The sequence below is a fragment of the Aedes aegypti genome, chromosome 2 (assembly GCF_002204515.2).
Source record: "Aedes aegypti strain LVP_AGWG chromosome 2, AaegL5.0 Primary Assembly, whole genome shotgun sequence".
NCBI lineage: Eukaryota > Metazoa > Arthropoda > Insecta > Diptera > Culicidae > Aedes > Aedes aegypti.
This window is the reverse complement of record NC_035108.1, coordinates 203,940,105-203,956,452: the sequence shown is the minus strand read 5'-3', so window position 1 is coordinate 203,956,452 and position 16,348 is coordinate 203,940,105. Positions and strand designations below refer to the sequence as shown.

The 16,348-nt window shown below is 36.9% G+C and overlaps 1 protein-coding gene across 10 annotated transcripts in view; it reads left to right on the top strand.

Annotated features, from left to right (window-relative positions):
• The first annotated feature begins 2,278 nt into the window (after window positions 1–2,278).
• The window catches only part of LOC5575931 (aldehyde dehydrogenase, dimeric NADP-preferring), a 105,727-nt gene continuing 91,657 nt past the window's right edge, over window positions 2,279–16,348 (top strand). For 4 of the 10 annotated variants that reach the window (XM_021843738.1, XM_021843739.1, XM_021843740.1 and 1 more), the window contains exon 1: window positions 2,282–3,037. The gene's annotated coding sequence lies outside the window, so the exon portion shown is untranslated. Of the gene's footprint in view, window positions 3,038–16,348 lie in introns of all 10 variants that reach the window. The other 6 variants (XM_021843734.1, XM_021843735.1, XM_021843736.1 and 3 more) reach the window with 4 other exon arrangements.

Here is a 16,348-nt window from a genome sequence, read left to right as displayed (position 1 = left end):
AAACAAGTGCGTGTAACGCAGTTGTAGTAGATTTTCCAGATTGATAAGCAAACTGATGAATGCTTATAGGATTTTGTTTTAAGTAAGCTGTTTTAATGTAGTGATCAATAAGCTTTTCCATCATTTTAAGCATTATTGATGATAGACTTATGGGTCTGAACGATTTTGGAGAAGTTTTATCTTTTTTGTTAGCCTTCGGAATAAACACAACACGCACTTGACGCCATGACTTTGGAATATAACCGAAAGCTAGACTTGCTTTAAACATATTCGAAAGAGCTGAAGTCAGTACTCCATTGCTTTTTTGTAAAAATGCAGGATATATTCCATCCTTGCCAGGAGATTTGAATGGATCGAATGAGTTAATGGCCCATTCTACTTTTTTGTTTTTTTGTAAAAATTTCATCAGCTTTTTGAGCAGCCATATTTAAGATTGGTAGTAAGTCTAAGTTATCCTTACTATCATGAATTTCGCCCAGAGAAGTCATCCTAGATAATTCGTTATTAGTATTGTCTTCTGTAGCATTTTCATCGTAATTTATAACTGTAGAACAAGGAAAGTGCGTCTGCATCATTACTTCTAAAGTTTCAAGTCCATTAGAAGTAAGGCAGTCGTTACTTTTTCTAACCGTTCCTAAGCCATTAACATGATCTTTTGAAAGGACTTTTTGTAGTCTTGCGACAACAGGAGTATTCTCAATGCTTTCACATGTACGCCTCCAGTCCATTCGTTTTGATCTTCTTATCTCTTTAAGATCATCACTTAAGAATCATCACTTCTCACGAGGTATAAATATATTGAAGGACGTTAAAATTGAATTGCAAATGGCTGCCATTTTCTTGTAATTTTGTGACATATTTTAGCGAAACATTTCAACCAAATCGCCATACAAAAACCGAGTGTTCGGAATATAAGTCTGTTCGGAATTTGATACAAAACGGTATACAATATGTTACACATTGCAGGTGTACGATTCATCTGCTTTCAAATGTTAACAGCAGTGTTGCATTTGAACACGTTCAGTTTGCGTTCCAGTTCAAATTTTTGAACGAGAGAACAAGTAGGCTTGAGCATTGATCAGTTCAAAAATTTGAACCCGAAAGAGCTAAAAAATGAACGCGGAAGGAAAATTGTTTTCAGGGCAGATTTAAAACAAATTGAAAAGCAGACAGATTTCTAAAGATGTTAAGGGGCATTTAAGGTTCCATACATTGTGCGTTGTACATTTGTACATTTAGATGTAAAATTAGAGTTCTGCAAAGAGGCGCGTACAACATTTTTGCAATTTTGTAGAAGACCAATTGAGAAAATTAGAAATAACTTTAGGGGATGCATCGACCATTATTTCACAGTTTCTGGAAATTTTGGTGTTTTTTTTTCGGTCTCTTCATTCTGCATACATTTTCCTCCTCCATATCTCGTTATCCTTCTTATCTCGATATCAGCATACCTCGATGTTTTCCTGTTGATTTTTTGTACCCAATTTTATCTCCTTATGTCGATATCACCATAACCGAAGGCTACTAAACTTGATTTTTAGTGATTCAAAACAATTTGGAAACGCGAGATGACGTTTGCATGTTTATTATTTTCCTGGTAACGGAGTGATTTTCAATCTAGTATTCATTAGAAATTTGTTCTTTGTCTCGATCTCTCCCTATCTCGATGGTCCCTTCAATATCGAGATGTCGAGAGGCGACTGTATTATCACCCTGCATAATTCAGCTCAGGAAACTAGGCCGTTCCATGACAGATTGGCGTGATGAAAAACAGCCTACTATTATGATAAATTAAAAAAAAAACATTCTAATGTCAGTACGCTCCCACGTGTTTCTCACCTTGGGAATTTAAGAGCACTTCTACAGTTGATAACTGAGAGCTTTTTTTTTCCTCATCTGTAGAGCCCACTGATTCCATTATTTAGTGGAGAGCTTTCTTTACCAAAGTTGCCATTTTAGCATTCGTATACTCTATGCTTAGGAAATTTCGATAACGAAACGACCGACCAACCGGGAATCGAACCCAGACACCTGCCGGAAAAACCATAATCCTCAAATGGTTTTTCAGAAATAGAGAACAAATTGTAATTGAAATTCACATTGCAATGAGAGAAGACTTATTTAAACGTTCAAAAAGATACAATGTTATGCGTTAGAAATTTGTTTGAACTTGTAAAAATTGACCACCTCCTTCCCCCACTGTGCGTCCAACGAAGACGACAATGACGACGATGGGGACGGCTAGTGGACAGACTGGTTTAGCGAAGCATCAGTATCAGCTATGGTTTTGAATGAAACGGTCAACTGGCCGGTGTTTACGCACTTCGCTTTTTGACGGTCTTCGTCGTCGTCGTCGTCAACAAATGTAGGAAAGAAAGCCGAAACGGGCTAGCCGAATTCTTAACCGAATTGAGCTTTGATTTTCCAGCGGAAGAGCTTTGGTCGCGTCTGAGACTATGTTTCAACTGCCCTTCTTGGAGAGCTAAAACTACGTGATTTTTGACTGGATGAACTATTCGACTCGCGGTCACCGAACTTGATGGTGGAAGAAGATTGGAATTAAACGATTAGTTATTTTTGGCTGTGAGCGATGGTGTTGGCTTGTAAAGAAATCTGCTAAGTGAAGAAGGTTATTGGTGTTTGCAAACAACGTGGAACATAATTACATATTTACATTTTGGGAACGACGCCTATGTGTTGTGTTAGGTGTTTCTGAGTTCATTGTTATTGGTTGTTATTTCAAATCACGTGAAAAAAATTGTGCATGCAGATTAGATTAACGATATCTTATATCAGCTGAAGAATATTGTGATTAATTGATTGAGCAAAAATACCTCAATCACAAAAGTAGTGCATATTGAGCAATATTACGCAAATCCCTACATATTGAACAATACCACGTTCAAAATCAGCTGTGGAAAAGTGGAACACCGGCTCCAAACCGAAGGTAGCAGTGAATGCGTGAATGCAAGACAAATTCAAATAATTGCGCGAACGCCCAAAAGCTGCTCGCCGAGGAAGGAAAGTAAGCTACAGTGTAAGTATTTCTTTCTTATATAATAATTGTTTTGATGCTTTTCCTTTGTGCGACTTTCGTTGAATTTAATGCTTGATTGAAGTAGGGCAAACAATTGGTTAATTAAAAGTTTTTTTGTTTTGTGTCACTGATATCCAAGGTTAGCGCTGTTTTTTTAGGACTTATTTCATTGAAGACTAGGTTCAACTCAAAAGTGCAGGAATATATGAGGAATGTTTGATTCACATCCATTTATGATTTAGGAAATACTCAGGTGATAGCATACATGTCAAAAATAATTCAAAAAATGAGCAACAATTAACATCTAAATTAATAAAATTGATCCACTGTTTGTTCTGTAGCAAAATATAAAGATCCTTCTTTGAAATTAAATTATTTAATTTAAAAAAATTCTTAAATTTAACGAAATAATTCAAATAATCAAGACACATCGGTTGCCAGTTGTTATACCTATCACTAAATAAATTACATGTTTAGTGGAGGAGTTTTACTTCGTACCTCGAGGTGTCTTAATTAATTCAATGCATTGAAATTAAAATAAGTCCTTTTAAATTAATACATTAAAAGTTTATCATCTATATGATAAAAAGGGAGCATAGTAAACGGATATCGTTTCCGGTGGGAACCTTTCCAAAATATCATGCAGTGATAGATTTTGACAGCTCAGAATTCATGATTTTCCATCCAGAAGTAAATTAATGGCATGTCATCAGTTTGCTCTGACAGTTTTTGGACGGTTGGTGACAGATTTCGATAGGGTTCCAAATTGTCAGCTTTGGACCCTCTTGTGTCGTTGTCCTGTGACGGCTTGATATTCATGATTTGTGATTTATCATAACTCATTTGTGATTTCTACAGAAAATTTCAACATAATGGATCGAACGAAGGTAAAGTTATAGATTGTTTGAACTTTGAGGTCGTTATACAGGTTAAACACCATATACAGCGAAGTCTTATTTAAATTGAGGCGTGTATTACCCATAAAACACATTTTTTATGCGCAATATTCATATTTTAATGTATGCATTTGTAATTAACAAAGTTTGTTTTGTTGATGTAGTGCCATATTGACACATAAAGGCATAATCGTCTCTGTATGAACTTTCAACCATAATATCATCTGTAAAATGTGAATTGTATTCAAGTTTATATGTTTAGCTGAATGACAGAAGTAAAAAGAGTAATCTATGGGGTAATACAAAATGAAATACAGTAAAGAATACGAAAATTTTGCTGAAATCGCAACTGTCCCATATGGATCTCCCAAAAAAATTTTTTTTTTTGCGAGTTGCATACATTTGTATGCATCTTTCCATGTGCACACATAAAATTGTGCAGTTTTTTCGAAAACATTGCAAAAAATATCAAACTAGTGACCCATATTGAACTCCTGGATTTTGTCCAATGCCTCTTGTTTAATTGGAAATTAATTTCGTAATGACAGATTCTCGTTATATACTGCGTCAACGTTCGTGAGTCTGATATAGTTATTTATGCAACAAGTTGCATAAATACAACGAGTGCTAAAAAAAATCGAGTTTTGCTACGAGTTGCATACTAGTAGTTTACGGAACAAGTTGCAGAATGATGATTTTTACAGCACGAGTCGTAAATTTATCCTATGATCCTACTCGGCAATAGGATAATTACGACGAGTGCTGTAAAAATCGAGTTCTGCAACGAGTTACGTACATCATTTTTTGCAATTTCGTAGAAGGCCACTTGAGGGTATCAGAAGTTATATCGGATTGCATTCCCCATCATTTTACAATTTCTGAAAAAATGTTGTGTAATGATTCATTACACAACTCAAAACAGTTGCGTAATGAGAAAGCGTTGCGTAATGAATCATTACAGCACTGTTGCGTAATGATTATTGCCGCACTGCATACTTCAGTGCAGGAAAGTAGGCCGTTTCATGACAGATTGACGTGATGAAAAACAACCTATTACGATGAGAAATTGCAAAAAATATTTTTTGCTGTTTTGGAATATGCCGTTTCAACTGGACGAACTCTAAAAGCACAAACAAACATTTCAAGAGAACCCATATGGGCATACAGCCATGCGTAGTTTCAATCCAATTTTTCAATAACGTAGGCTGTGACACAGTAGTACCAGGTCCGTTACACTCGGGCTTAGATTGGGTACCACTTCTAGTACTGCATTTGGTCCCTCGGTAGTGCAAAAGGTACCCAAGTTTGACAGATCGCAGTACACTTTTCACAGCATTCTAGATTACCTTATGAGCCATAAAATTTTGGGCAACTGCAAGGGACATGGGAGTCTTTAATTTGTCTTTGGTAGTACCGTTTTGATTCATATTACATACAGCCTTCAATTCCGGACACTCTTCTTTGTATGGGAAAAATTTCACTCGAAATGTTTCAATTTTTGCCTATCAAAAGTTCGCACTTTCGAAACTTGTTTTCATAAGTATTTTTCATAGATATCTATGAAAATATACAATGCTCAACTGTCTTAGACGTCTGTTTAGTAGCTGGGCAATTTCAATTGATTATTTGACTTCTCTTTTTATGATTTTCATGATCTGTCCGGAATTCAAATCAAAGTGTCCGGAAATCAAGGCAAAAGTGAGGAAGCGTCCGGAATAAGAATCATGGGAAGTCCACACATTTCCATTTATTTAAAATTATTCATATTGCGGAATCAAAACCTTCACCCACCATTCGAAAGCTAAGAGTCTTCAAGGATCAAAAATGCGGAGGAATCATACAAACTGATTTATTTTATATGCTTTAAGATGAGTAACACTTCACTGAGGCCTTAAGTGTCCGTAAAATGAATCAAAACGGTACCCTTGAATGTCACACATTTTCTCGCTCCCATCGGTATCATGCAGATCTATATTCCCTATTAGAGGAATGAACAGGTAAGAAAGCACAGACAGCAGCTGGCTACAAATTCTGGAAGTAGTGATCCTATATAAGAGAGATACGCAGAAGCTGACATTTCTGCCAAAATGTGAGCCAATCGAGCGGCGAGAGCTGTCAAAGCGTGAACCAAACGATCATGCGTTATGTTTGTTTTGAACTTTTCTTGAAAAGTAATGTAATCCGAAGGAAATTATTTCGGTGAAAATTGTTATGAATAGGGCAAAACATATGAAATATTTTCCTTTTTTGAATTTTTTTTCAATGCGATATTTAGTCGTTGATTTTTTCTGCTGTTAGTTAGTTCAGAAGTGTAACTCAAAGATCTATGACGAATTAAATTACACTTGTTAGCAATGAGGAAGTCATGTCCGTGTTACAATATTATTCTCGACGCCGAGCAAACTCAGCACTGCTGGTCTGTTGCCAAATCATTCCATTTTACTTCCGCTTATCTCTCATATAAAGGATCACTAGCTGGACGATCCGATCTTACATCAGAATTGCCAACCTGTGTCGGAGCCTGATCGCACAACGGATGTAGACTCTAGTGAAGTGACTCGCCGTGTAAACCAAATGGAAAGTCACTTCGCTCGAGTCGAGTATTGTCACCTTGCTATAGTACACAGACAATTCTCACCTCAAGCCAGACGTAGAACCAACTCAAGAATCAGATGCAATTTTGCTTATTCTGTGCGGCATGCGAGGCAAGATAAGTCGGTGAGATATCGACTCGCTTCCATTTGATTAACATTAGTCGCCTCACGTTACCCGAGGTGAGTCTCGACTCACACGCCGCGCAGAATGAGCAAGGCATGAAGAGGCTGGGACACTGGGTTATTCGGATGATGCCTATCAAAACAGTACTGAATGGTGCTACTTTTCAGCACCGAAAAGAGTGCTGAAAAGAAGCACTGTTTCATTTGGTAGGAAAAGTTGGCCGTTATGTCGATCAACTTCTCAATGAAAAGTTGATTGATTTGCAACGGAATACCAAAAAGGCTTTATTTCTGTTTCATTGCAATAAAATAAAGGTAAAAGAGAACTTTCGTCAATGTTTTGCTCTAATATTTATATTTCCGTGAGGAACAATTCAAAATACAGTCGCCTCTCTACATCTCGATATCGAAGGGACCATCGAGATAGAGAGAGATCGAAACAAAGAACAAATTTTTTATGAATAGTAGATTGAAAAACACTCCTTGGCAACGGAGTAACCTTCGATATTGGTCATATTGACATACGGAGAGAAAATTGAGAGCGAAAAATCAACAGAAACACATCGAGACATGGAGATATTGAGATAAGGAGGATATCGAGATATTAAGAGTGAAAATGTATGCAGTCTGAAGGGACTTATGAAATCATCGACATAGAGAGAGATATCGAGATGTGGAGAGTCGACTGTACATCTAGAAACTTCGTATCAAACACGATGTTGCATTTATACTGGCATTATCGACGCTAAATTGGCGATTATCCAACGATCAGGTAATCAACATTATCGGCGAGTTTCTTGGTCGATAACAAGTCTATATGGGACAGTTATGCTTTTATGGGCAGTCAAATCCAAAGTAAAAAAAAAATCATGCGTTCAATTTTATACCTTGCCGAAACATCAGAGTGTTTCTGATTCTTTAATATTGACTTTATGATTATCAAATATGTATGATCTCTTTAGGGGATAGATAAAATGATTGAGATAGGCAAACATTTTCCCAAATTCAAATAGGGTCGATGTACCAATAGCCGCATAGCTAAGAACAAATATTCGTATAAAATCGAAAAATAACGCTAGCGTCATTATTTTTACATCATCTGAAAGCTTTTTATCTGGGTTTTGTGGGAAAAATATGAAAACTGCGAAAAGTCATATGTTTGCATTTATTATCGCTTGTGCCACTATAGGAATACATGTGCTTATAGTAGCACTATTTCTAATTTCTGTTCCTATAGTAGCACTAGCATCTCGGCGTTGGCAAAATACTAATCAAAACCGTATTTTTACAAAGCTTTTATATTTTTCCTTGAAAGTGTGGATCAAAAGCTTTCGTTTGATGTAAAAAAAGTACTTAATTCATTAATTATTTCGTATAATAAAAAATAGTTTCTCTCAGTAGTGCTACTATAGGAGCAATAGGTTAACTATAGGCGCAAGGGAGCTCAAACTTTAAGCAAAACTAATTATTTCGATCATTTTTTGAACAAAATCAAGCTGTGTATCAATGGTACTTAGATAAATAGCTCCTGACCTTCGTGTCAAAAAATATTTTGAAAAGATTCATAGCAAAACGGCCGTAAAAAGCCACTAGTGCGACTATAGGGGACTGTCCACTAAGGGAACACTGACCCTACTTATTATTATTTGAAAAAAAAAAAAAAATGGATGAAATTGGATGCATCCAGAAGCATGTAATATTTGGTCTAGCTTCAGTATTTCGCTTGGTCATGTACAATAGTCACCAGACACCGAAGATGTTCCGGATTTTCCGATGTCAGAATCACTGGCTGTCATGGCCACTCTATAGTGGGTTCCAAGTACCCGGGGGATGTGACCAATTCAAAACATATCCGGAAACATATCAATATGGAAGTTCAATACCCATATTGGTATGGTTCCGGGACATGTTTTGAAGTGTCCACATTTCCTGGGCACTTGGCAACTACTACAGAGTGGTCTTGCAGTCTGTGGTTTTGAAAATGCTTTCATCACCTTGATAAATTTCAAAGTGCGATACCCATATTATACCCCCCGTTATATTTGGCCATATACCTTGGGGAACCTTGAACTTACTATAGAATGGCCATAACAGCCGGTGGTCCTAAAATGCTTCCAGAAGCCTCAGCTTCAAAAATCTTGAAGTTTGTTACCCATATTGATACGATTCCGGACATGTTTTGAATTGCCCACATCCTACGGGGCACTTCGAACCTACTAGGGTGGTTATGACTGAAAAATTTTCTGGAAATGTTTTCGAAAGCATCATTTTCGAGAATCTTAAAATATGTTGCCAAAATTGATATGGGGCCGGACATATTCTTCATTGACCACTTCTCTCAGGGCACCTGTAACCTAGTGGTCAGAGCATCTAACGGTTCTGAATATTTTCCAAACGTGACTGATTATATTTTTCGGAACCAGTTTCACGGATATTATCATATCTCGGAAGGTTTCCAACGAATCTTAATGAGTTCACAGGCATTTAATCTTAAATTGGTTCTAGTTTCTTCGAAAAATGTTAACATCTATAGAACACGCTGCACAAAATTACAAGCGATAAAACAAATTGATTCGGACATGACCTTGGAAAATCCGGATCATCTCCGGTGTCCGGTGGTCAACACGCATGGCTAAGTGAATTACTGGAACTGGACCAAATTTTTCATTGCTTCCGGATGCATCCAATTTCATCCATTTTTTTTTTTCAAAAAGTTTATATGGAAATCCAAAAATTGGACCAGAATTCTTGTAGGTCAAAAATTAGTGCTTTTTTCCTATCATCAAACGATAAAAAACTTGCAAATATGCTAAAATCTACATACTGCCTTTAAATTTAGTAAATCATTGCTGATGGTGTGAAAACAGTAATAAAAAAATTCCATTTTATCTTAGTTTTAAGGAAAAAAAATCTAGTTTTTTTTGTATATTTCAATTAACTCTGTTTCGGGTAAATTTCTGACCCGAATTTTGTGTGTATTTTTATGCAAACATCATTTTGCGGTGAGAATTCCTAGCACAAAAGTATTGATATTTTATATTTCAGTCAGCGAAATTTTCCCAACACTTGATTTGAAGTCTTGCCCAACCGGTGAAGCCAAAGTTCGTTTAAGACAATCAATTTTGAAATTGTCATAACTAAAACTAAGTTAATATTTTGACACAAGTTTGTTCAGCACCATTGTAGCCAATAGATGAAGGTGCGTTGTACAGTATTTAGTCCTTTTTAATCTGTTAGTTTTTTTTTCTGAAAATATCGATCATATCACCAAGGTCAAACTTTTGCCCCACCTTAGTTTAGTTATGCGATATTATATTTGGCATCTCTTAAGCAGAGCATTTAAATGCCTTATTTAGATAGTAAGTGTTGAAAACTGTCTGGTATGGAACACCTTAACTTGATATTTTGCAGAAATGTTCTTCTGCTCGGAGGGAGAAGAGCAACTGCATGAGTACCGTAATTCGGGGTAACATTGATCATTTTTCTGAGTGTTTCTTTAACATTTCGTTTGAAAATGCAAATGTTACAAATTTTATATTTTTAAAACAAGTACTGCCACTTATAGCTCGAGACTATATAATGTGTTTTGTTTATTGAAAGATTTAGGCATGTTTAAAAAATATTTTAAGCGATTTTTTGATTTAGCTCATATGGGGTAACATTGATCACCTACGTAAACAACCTTCGGTTATACTGAGAATGTCGTTACTGACTTAAATCATGGCCCCTGAAGCCGATTATGAAGGCCAATTGCTTACAAGTCATTTACTTTTTGAGTTATTTTAAAATTAAATACACCCCGAACCACGGAATACGCCTAAAGGTAGGCAATTTCCTAAGAGAATTTTAAATTCTTAATAGTAATTCGGTAATGTTGCCTATCTGAGCATACTTATAAAAGTTTTGACAACGGAATCTTTATCGGCGATGCCATTTTTAGTAAGAACCACATTTTCCTTGTTAGTATCGTTTGCAGAACTTATGTGAGACATGAATCTTCGTTAACCTTTGAAATCATTGTTTCGAAAAGTTGACAAATTTACGCATAAGGTAAACGCAATTTTTGCTAAAATCTGCACTTTAATCAGCTCATGAATATGAGAAAGAGAAGCACCATTCATAATTTGAAAATGTTTCATCAATAAATGATAACACGAACTTTTGATGAGATGAGTCATTCCGATCAATGTTACCCCGCTGATCAATGATACCCCGGATTACGGTACCTAGTTAAACTTTTTTCTACACATTTGGAACAATATTAAATAATGTCTTCAGTTAACAACGACTTTGAAATCTATGTCCGTATGGTGTATGAAATTAGAGTAGTATGTGCAAAATGTTATTTTACCAAATGAATTTTAGAAAAAAGCAATGGCTGTTTTAGTGTTACTTTGGATTACTTTTCCGAGAATTTTTTAAAACAATTCAGAACCACCTGAGTTATTGAAGACAGCTGGAAATGCCTTTAATGAATTCTTGATGTAATTCTTAAAATTTTGGCTTGTTTCAATTAATTGGCTGTATTTCTGGAACTCCCAAAATCGACCACTGGACTACACCCAATGCAAAGCTTGAGATCAGATTGAAAATAAATTTTGACGATGTGAAGTTGCGGAATTTATTGTTATTTTTTTCGTTTTGATGTTTAAAATACCAAAACTGAGAGCATAAAAATGTTCTAATAACAGCAAATTAAAAATTATTTCTACTATCGTTGAAACTTGTTTCTGCTATCATTGACAGCAAACTGAGAACCTATCGAATTGATTTTTTTTTGTTAGACACGAAAGAAGGTCTGCGAGAAGATATTTGCTTATTTTTTTTTTATAAAACAACTAGTTGGTCCGGCAAACGTTGTATTGCCAATCAGTAGACCGGTTTATAAGGATATGATGATATGACTCCCATACAAAAAAGACAGCTTCATTTACATTCGGTTTTTCATATCCAGGTGAATCTCTTATTCTATTTTTTCACAGAAACACGTCGGAACCCTTGGCTAACAAAACGGAGAAAGATTTTGTTTGCAATTTCTCATCGTTATAGGCTGTTTTTCCAACCCGTCATGGAATGACCTACTTTCCCGCATTGTCATATGAGTCTGTTATCCAACTGAAAATCGTTTGGTAATGACTCATTACTCAACGCATTTTAGTTGCGTATTGGTTCATTACGCAACGCATTTTAGTTGCGTAATTATTCATTACGCAACGCTTTCCAGTAACGTAATGAAGCACGTGTGATTAATATAACCGAAGAGGTTTATGAATTTTCGTTCTTAGGATTTGTATAATTATCTCTATTTCATTGTTGTAAGGGAATTTCGCTTAGGGGCCTTCCTTAGCCGAGTGGTTAGAGTCCGCGGCTACAAAGCAAAGTCATGCTGAAGGTGTCTGGGTTCAATTCCCGGTCGGTCCAGGATCTTTTCGTAATGGAAATTTCCTTGACTTCCCTGGGCATAAAGTATCATCGTACCTGCCATACGATATACGAATACGAAAATGGCAACTTTGGCAAAGAAAGTTCTCAGTAAATAACTGTGGAAATGCTCATAAGAACACTAAGCTGAGTAGCAGGCTCTGTCCCAGTGAGGACGTAACGCCAAGAAAAAGAAGAAGAAGGAAATTTCGACGTATCCTCCAGCAACGTTTGAAGATTTCCATACCTCTTCAGAACATAAATATCTACCCCAGAATCTGCAAATAGATATCCGGCCGATCGACGAAAGCAATGTCCTGTGTAATCTGCTGGTGACGGTGGCTTCAGAATTTCTAAGGGGCCTATTTTGTAAATCGAGCAGATTCATGTGACTCGTCTGTATTCATTGTCGATCAAAGCAAGCATGCTTAGGGGTCTATTTTATAAGTCGAGTCGATCAAAATAACTCGACTGGAGTCACTGTCGACCGAAAAATTCGCTCGACTCAGCTCTGTCACTCGAGTTTTTCGACAGTTGTCACTCTATGTGACTGGATTACTATGGGAGTCGACGGGTGACATCTGAAATATGCATGCTTGCTTTGATCGACAATGAATACAGACGAGTCACATGAATCTGCTCGATTTACAAAATAGGCCCCTTATTTCAGATGTCACCCGTCGACTCCCATAGTAATCCAGTCACATAGAGTGACAACTGTCGAAAATCTCGAGTGACAGAGCTGAGTCGAGTGATTTTTTCGGTCGACAGTGACTCTAGTCGAGTCATTTTGATCGACTCGACTTATAAAATACCCTAAATTCGGGGCCCTATTTTATAAGTTGAGTCGATCAAAATGACTCGACTGGAGTCACGGACGACCAAAAAAATCGCTCGACTCGACTCTGTCACTCGAGTTTTTCGACAGTTGTCATTCTATGTGACTAGATTACTATGGGAGTCGATGGGTGACATCTGAAATATGCATGCTTACTTTGATCAAGAATGACTTCAGATGAGTCACATGAATCTGTTCGATTTACAAAATAGACCCCTGGTTTTCTCCGATAAAAGACCATCCAGGGCAACATCCGCTGCCGACTGAATAATGATGCTATCCGGACTGTGGTTAGAAATATTGTGACAATTGCTCAGTACAACCTACTATGACCAGAATTTCTCAAATATGGCTACGGACGACCATGTGCAGATTGATGAGAAACAGTTTTAAAATTGTTCAAGAAATCGCAAAAAAAAAAATATTGTACGCGACTCGGTGCAGAAGCCGATTTTTACAGCACTCGTCGTAATTATCCAACCGTACGACTCGTGCTGTAAAAATCAACATTCTGCACCTTCACACTTAATTCAGAATGCCGAGTCTCGGCTAATTTTAACCGATATCCACACAGCCGAGTAGTCGGCAAACAAATTTCCTGGGATCTCAGCAAATAAAAGCCGAGTAGGGGAACTGGGTGTAAAATGCGCCGTTGGGGTAAAATGCGCCACCCTTGTTTTGAACGAACGACGTGCTTTGGGACGCTGTTTTTCACCCGAGATAATGGAAAATGTATTAAAATGCTTCTCTATATATATTTTTAAGTGTTTTCTTGGCAAAAATCGTGAAAAACTCGAAAAAACGTTTTTCGCTGTTTTCGTTGTAATTTTGTGCTATTTTCTAGGCCATTTTTCAGGTCGATAAACAACAAAACTTTTGAAACTATCACCGAGAATCGACTTGTGCACTCCCATAGTTCTTATTCCATGCGAAAAAAGTGTTGAATTTATCCTTAAAAAGCGTATTGAAGGACTTAAACTTTAATCAACTCGTGGGGCAAAACGGCCACTCCTATTTTATAACACCAAAACAGCCGTTTGAATTCAAATTCCAGCAAACGTAATGCCAAGCTGTAGTTACGTGCCAATTTGAACCTTACAAATGCACATTTTTCGAATCAGCATGTATACTATAATCGAACAATAACATCTGATTAAACGCCCTTATGTATGCAACGTATTTGCAAGCATGATTGCGCATGCGTGCGCGCGAATGACTAACGCCGAGATCAGGTGGCGCGTTTTACCCCGCAAAAAATAAAAATGCAGATAAGCAAGCATTTTATAAAAATTCATTTATAAACTCCAGAAAAAAGAAAATGAATGGCTGTTTCTACTATTTGATAGAAAACATGTTTGTCTTAGAGATAATGAATAAAAAAAGGCTTATAATAATGTTCGTCATAGCTAAAAACGCTTCTTTCCTTAGGGGGCGCGTTTTACCCCCAGTTACCCTATCAGTATCAGTATGCTTCGTTGCTAAGCAACCGGACAATTTGTTAGCTGAGTCTCAGTTAAATTCGGAAAACCGAGATTTGCACAGCCGAGCTTTATATAGATATTTAAAATAATTCTATTAATTGAAATGTAACATAAAAGCAGAACAAAAACAAAATATGGTTTTGAGTGTTATAATGATACATTTAAATTAAATTAAGATATTACCTTGAAGATAAATACAAGGCATGGTTCTGATTTGCTTTCATTTTGATGTTGGACTTTGTTCAGGCAGATGGTCAGATTTACTATGGACAATTTAATTATTTTTTGATGTATGAATTCTCCATGAGATTCGGATAGTTTTCAAAAATTCTGAGGGGCAAAATCTGATTCGTAAAATATTCACCTTTTCATTACAATCAAAGCTTTTATATTTGAATGAACAAATACGTACTAGATCGTTAGGTCAAATACCGTTCTGGTCCAAATTCCAGATAGCTTAAAATTCCGGAAACTCGGCTTTTTTGGGAAACATTTCAAACGGAACGTTTCAATATTTGCCTTTCAAAAATTCCCACTTACAAGGCTTGTTTTATCAGGCATTTTCCATAGATACATAATATTGGGTTTATTCACAAATTTCATAACGCCAAAAATGATCATTTTCGACACCCACCCACCCCCTCGTAACGCATTTTGTAGTGAATGAGCCCATTGAAAATTTCAAATTTAGCCTTAGTCGTCTATCTAATTGTTTGGTGGCTTCAATTGATGATTTGACTTTTTCAGTTAATATTTCATGAGTTATCAGGGATTCAAATCAAAGAATACGGCATATTTGACAAACGTGAGTAAGCGTCCGGTATAAGAATCATACTCTTTATTTATTTATGGTCGTCAATCATGTTTGTAGACCGTTACAGAGAGTTTCTTATACGCTAGTTTCACTTACACATTCAATTTTCCTTCTTAAGATGATGTGCGGAAAAATTGTATTGAAAGTAGTCATCATTTGATTAATTGGCCCGAATTTTGCATAATTATTGCGGTTGATTGCAAATAGTTCTCGATGGCCGTAAACATAAAAGTTTAATTTAGATAATAATTCTGGTGAATCATTTTTATGGGATACAATATTGTTTATAAATGAAATCATTGCATATTCACGACGCTCTCTTAGTGTTTGAATATCAATCAACATTAGACTGGCCCAGCTCAGTATGGGAGAAAAATAAAGTTGTATGATTCCACGGGGCACCCCCCAGGATTATTTCTTGGGGTAAGAGGAAGCCTTTCTGAAAAATTCAGCTCATTTGGTCGTTCCATGAGCTGGCGCATTTGAATTGAAGTTAATATGGGATTTTCAGCTCAAACATATGAGCAACAGCACATCATCTACTGTTTGGTTCAGGAAAATTAATGATCGCGTTCAATAGGGTAACGACTGTTTATTTTGTTCTTAGACGCTAACAGTTGGCGCCAGCGGCAAAAAGTACAGGCAACAACCTTTCGAACATTCAGTTTCTTCCACTGGCCACCGTGCGACGACACTGTTGTTTGTATCCCTCTCACTGATCGCGCTACGCTGGATTCTCAAGTTTCTCAAACTTTCAACACAAGCGCATGGAAGAATGGTAGTCGGAGAGCTGTCAAAACGTATGGAAAATAATGAAAAACTTAAATTACTTGCAATTCGGAAACTAGACCACGTTCTGATTGATGGTCGGCACTTCTCCGACATTATCGACGTCAGGACCTATCGTGGCGCTAACATCGACTCTGACCACTATCTGGTGATGGTCAAACTGCGCCCAAAACTCTCCGTCGTTAACAACGTACGGTACCGACGGCCGCCCCGGTATGACCTAGAGCGGCTCAAGCAACCGAATGTCGCAGCGGCATACGCGCAGCAACTCGAGGCTGCATTACCGGAAGAGGGTGAGCTGGACGAAGCCCCTCTTGAGGACTGCTGGAGAACAGTAAAAGCAGCCATCAACGAT